This window comes from Falco punctatus (genome assembly GCF_963210335.1).
Source record: "Falco punctatus genome assembly, chromosome: 9".
Taxonomy (NCBI): domain Eukaryota; kingdom Metazoa; phylum Chordata; class Aves; order Falconiformes; family Falconidae; genus Falco; species Falco punctatus.
The window spans coordinates 13,677,724-13,683,723 of record NC_137589.1 but is presented as its reverse complement, the minus strand read 5'-3'; positions in this window follow the sequence as shown (position 1 = coordinate 13,683,723).

Genomic DNA, 6,000 nt, shown 5'->3' with positions numbered 1-6,000 from the left:
GCGCCGTGCGATGACGTACCCTCCTCGTCCTGAAACGTCATCGGACGGGTTTGAGGAAGAAGGTGGGGAGAAACCTTGTGATAACAATACAGAGAAATCCTTACAGGAGGTAATAGATAAATTAAGAAACCTGGTAAAGCGAGTTAAAATGAACCTGCCTACTACTTCAATACCTGTAATTCCTCCAGTTAGCCCAACTACCCCACCGATGCTGAACTCGAGAAAAGATCCAATTCTACAGTGTTGGTCTGGTGTTATTCGTGATGCTGTTTTGGAGGGAGAATGGCAGGTGACTGGCTCGTTATCTTGTCCGGTACTGATCAATAATCTTGATGCACATAACTGGGACATGATTTATGGAAGATTAATGATCAGATTTTAGCGATGGGAGTGTTGCAACCTGCTCTTCCACCTTTTATGATGATCCCTCAGATTTGGGAAATTGTTGTGATAGACTTGAAAGACTGTTCTGTCTTTTTCACAATTCCCTTACACCCTGATGACACACAAAGAGACTCACTAGCGATGATTTGCAACTGTTCCGATCCTGGTTGCATGGCACCGAAGCCAACAGTCCTCAAACTTGTTCACCAGAACAGCGGGCTGCCCTGAAAGTTGTGTCCTGCAAGATTCAGACTGGCTGGTGTGGTCACCGAATGGCAAATCATCCGTTATCTTTTTTGGTTTGTAATGTTGCCACTTCACCTTTTGCCCTTATGTTGCAATGGCAAAGGGAAAATACGGTGATCATTTTAGAGTGGTTGTTTTTGCCATTGCAACCCAGACATTGTATTTTAAGTCGCCCTGAAGCAGTAGCGGCCTTGATGAGAAAAGGAAGAGACAGGATTGTTGAAACTGATGGGACTGAACCAGCAGATATCAGTATTCCAGTCCGTTGTGATGATTATGAATGGCTTCTGGGACATTCAACAGCCATACAGGATGGGTTATACAGGTGTTGTACACAACAACCAGCCAAAAGGACCTCTTTGGAAGATGTTAGAACATTATCAATGGATTGTGAGCCCATTACGCTCAAAAAGACCAGCTGAAGGGCCAACGGTGTTTACAGATGCAGGACAAAAGATGAAGAAGGCTGCGTGTGTTTGGCAATCCGATAATCAGTGGCAGAAACACGTGATCACCGGTGAACCACGGGACAACCTTTAAACCTTAGAACTGAAAGCAGTTGTTGAAAGGGCAAACCGTACCCTGAAGGATTATCTTCAGAGACAGAAAGTATCGCAGGACACAGACGTAACTAAACAGTTGACTAAGGTGTTCTTTACCTTAAATTATCTCTCCCTTGAGGAGGAGAGAGAGAGACCACCTGTTGTTATACATCACCAAACAGCACAAGGGAACCAAACAACCACAGTTCCTGGTTTGAATGTTCTGTATAAAAATATGGCTTCAGGTGTATGGGAAGGACCTAATCCAGTATTATTTATCAGTAGAGGTTATCTTTGTATCTCCACAGATAAAGGACCTATATGGGTCCCTAGCAAGTTTGTGCGGCCTGTATGTCAAGATCAGAAGACAGAAGAGAAGACTCAGAGCGAGCAGACGGAATAAACTGTCTATGTTGTAAGGGATGTAACCCGTGGGTATTGTGCAGATGTATGCTATGTGGGCTAAAACGGTTCTGTAAGCCAAAGCTTAAATGTAAATGGTGTAAAGAGTGTATGTGTTTGATTAGTAACTGGGCATGAAACAAGAGAAAGCATACGACTAGTGTAATACCATGCTGACTGGAGACAGCATACATCATCAGAATCTGTGAAAGCACAGATTTGTGGGGGGGAAGAAAAAAAAAAAAAAAGGTGCAAATTGTAGGACTAAACATGTTTAAGTGGTGGACTTGGTTTACGGTCTTGATGAATTTTTTACCCATTGGCCAAAGTATTTTTGACATCTTGCCTAGAACAAACATATGGGTGACATGGGCAAATATCACAGGGGTAACAGACTTTTGTTTAAGTTTGCAGCAAGCAGACAACCCCTTTAGAACTTGTTTAATTCGTATTCCCCTGCAAGAGAATGAAACAAATTTTGATGTTTTTTTTAAATGTTAAAACAGTGGATCTGACTTCCAATCAGAATGGTACATGTATGAGTCTGAACGGGCAATTTGTTTGGCCTTCTATACATAATGCAGCTTGGCAGAAAACGGTTATTGAGAATTTGAATCCACCATATCATTTGCCATTGCAGGAGTTAGACCTATTAGGTAGCATTACGCCCGTTAAATACGTTAACATGACTGCAATGGGAATGCCAGAATGCGAGGACACGGTACCACCACTTCAACCTGTAAATGGCACTGGAGTAATTTGGTTTGGTGAACCGTGGCGTTTGTAGCTAGCACAGCAAGGTGAATGGGAGTTTGATACAAAGTTTCAAAATTTAACCAGTTCACCTAATTGGGGTGAACTGAAAGCTGGAGGCTTACATGTAAATGTATCAGGGGGCTATCAGTTGCCACCGGGAGTCTTTTTGATATGTGGAGATAGAGCATGGCCAGGGATTCCTTTGAATCCTGTCAGTGGACCATGTTATTTAGGGTGTTTAACTTTGCTCCACGTATGAAAGACTTATTGAAAATGACTCTACAATTTCATAGATCACGGAGGGCACTGCGCACCTTTGATGAAACATGTAATGACCGAGTTGATCTGCAGTCTGTAACAACAAATGTCTTAGCCTCCATATTTATGCCAGGAGCAATGACTGCATTAAACGCTAAGAATATACGAAGGTTAGCGTGTTGGGGAGAGAAGCAATTTAATCTTACATCACAGATTTTAAGCTCGTTATCACTTGACGTAGATAGTGTTAGGCATGCTACATTACAAAATAGAGCTGCAGTAGATTTTTTGTTATTAGCACATGGACACGGTTGTGAGGATTTTGAAGGGATGTGTTGTGTGAACCTTTCCGATCAGTCCATATCTACCCACAATAAGTTGTCACAACTGCAGGGAAACATGAAGCATATTCTTGTTGATGATAATCCCTTTGATGAATGGTTGAGAGAATTGGGCATAACAGGTTGGTTAAAGACGTTATTGATGGAAGGAATACGCTTTGTTATAATCATTATTGTAATGCTTTTAGTTTTTAGCTGTGTTTTTTCTTGTTTAAAGAGAGTAGTTTTTAACATAACCAATCAGGCCTGGCTTGTGCAAAAGAAAAAGGGGGAATTGTAGAAGAATGGCTGCAGAAGCATGGCCTTAGAATCTCTGAAGATCTGCACAATCCAGGCCTGGTATTACAATAGGCCTGCAATCAGAATTGTACTGAAGTTGCTGTGCTGAAGTTAACAAGAAAGCTTTGACCTTGAGCTATTCTTGAATCCTGAGACCAAGTAATTATGTTGTGCCAACAGGCCATGGCTGTAACAAGATACAGCTGCTGGGAAAGCAGGTGCAGGGCCAAGAGAGATAGGGACCGGTATGGGAAAATAGGGAGTAACAAACTACAAGGCTGAAGCACAGCAACACAATTAGCTACATGGATAGAATTGCTTATTTTAGTCATGATAATTAGGGGTGTGAGAACCGCGCATTTAGAGACTACTAACCAATTATATTTCTGCTTTACGAATATGCATGTGTATCGGTTCTATATAAGTAGTGTTAGAAACTAACAAAGTTGAGCAAGATGCATAACTCATATTGAGTCTTCTTGACTCCAGCGAACCCTTCTTCCAACATTGCCCCACCCATGTGCAGGACATTGGGCTCGGCCTTGCTGAGCTTCATGAGGCTCGCTCAGACCCACCTCTCAAGGTCCCTCAGGATGGCATCCTTTCCGTCCAGCATGCTGACTGCACCACACAGTGCAGTGTCATCAGCAGACTTGCTGAAGGTTCACCCAATCCCACCATCCATGTCACCAACAAAGATGTTAAACAGCACCAGTCTCAAAAGTGATCACTGAGGAATACTGCCACAGCACAATTTCTCTCCATTCCTCCCAGGCTACCTGTCCTTGCTTCCACCCCCTGTAGGCTTCCTTTTCGTGTTTAAGTCTGTCCAGGAGCTCCTTGTTCGTCCATGCAGCTTCCTGGTGTCTTTGCCTGATTTCCTCTTTGTGGGATGCATTTCTCCTGAGCTTGGAGGAGGTGACCCTTGAATATTAACTGTCTTTCCTGGCCCCCTCTTTCCTCCAAGGCTTTATCCCATGGTCCTCTACCAAGCAGATACCTGAAGGAGCCGAAGTCTGCTCTCCTGAAGTCCAGGGTAGCAAGCCTGCTGTGCACCCTCCTCGCTATCCTAGGGATCTTGAACTCCACTATTTCATGGCCACTGCAGCCAAGGCTGCCCTTGAGCTTCACATTCCCCACCACCTTGTTGGTGAGAACAAGGTTCAGCACAGCACCTCTCCTTGTGGGATCCTCTATCACTTGGAGAAGGAAGTTGTTGTCAACGCACTCCAAGTCCCTATTGGGTTGTTTATGTGGTGCTGTGTTGTCCCTCCAATGGATATTGGGGTGGTTGAAATCCCCCACGAGGACCAGGGCTTGTGAATGTGAGGCTGTTCCTGTCTCTAGAGGGCTTCATTGGTCTTCCTGGTCAGATGGCCTCTAGCAGACCCCCACTACAATGTGACCTGTCCCTGCCCTCCCTTTAATCCTAACCCATAAACTCCCAGTGGGCTCCTCATCCATTCCCAGGCAGAGCTCCACACCATCCAGCTGGGCATTGACATAAAGAACACCCTCTCCTCTTTTCCCCTACCTGTCCTTCCTAGAGAGCCTGTATGCCTGCATTCCAACACTCCAGTCACAGAAGCCATCCCACCACACCTCCTGTGATGCCAATGAGATTGTAGCCCTGCAGACATGCGCACATCTCTAACTCCTCATGTTTATTCCCTATGCCACGTGTGTTTGCATAGAGGCATTGAAGTTGAGTCCTGATGAAGCTGACTTACTGGCTGGAGAAGCTGGAATTCCTTTGTGTTGCTCTTCAGCTGTTCTCCTGGTGACCTGTGATCCCTCTCCAGGCTCTGGGCATCTATTGCTGGCACTGGCATCAAACTGGTATGAGTGGGAGGGATTGAGGTTCCCTTCCCCCACCAACTTTAGTCTAAAGCACTCTTCACCACCTTGGCAAGTCTATGACCAAAGATGTTCTTCCCTGTGGTGACGCAAGTCGAGGCGGACTTAAAGGAAACACTATGTCTGCGTAGCTGGGTTCGGACAAAATGGCCTTTATTGTCTATCCAAACTATTTATATATCTTAGACAGTGCAGGTGTTAGACCCTGATAGGGTTTTGTGTCCTTCTTCTTGCTTGCTATTTGCTGTTGCTGTAGGTGCCCATATGCTGCAGTTCTAAGTTCCGATTCTTCACATCCTGTTTACATACCTGACAATTTGTGGCTGTCTTAAAGGTACACAGCTAAGTCTTTGAAGTCAACTAAATTGTCTGCAGACCCACTTCCCCTTCTCTGACAGATGGACCCCACCAGCCCCCAGTAGACCAGGTTTCTCCAAGCAAGTCCTATGGTCTAAGTAGCCATAGCTCTGGCTGTGGCACCAGTCCATTTGTTGATTCACCAGATTCGACTGGCCCTTTCAAACTCCTTCCCTTTGACCAGGAGTATTGATGAAAAAACTACCTGCACTCCAGAGTCCCTTACCATTTCTCCCAGGGCTCTGTAGTCCTTCATACTGCTCAGACTGTTCCTGGCTGTGTCACTGGTGCCCACATGAAACCACAGCAGTGGATAATACTCAGTGGACTGTACAAGGCTTGGTAGTCTCTTGGTGACATCCCTCATATGAGTCCCTAGTAAGCAGCACACCTTTCTAGAAAGCACATCAGGTCAGCAGATGGCTGCCTCTCTACCTCTCAGAAGAGAGACACCTACTACTGTCACGTATCGCCTTTACTTGGTTGGACTGGCTGTTATACAGGGAGCAGATCAGGCTGCTTCACTCAGCACCAGCATCAATCCTGATGCGACCGGTCTTTCCTGTTCAGTCTGCAAA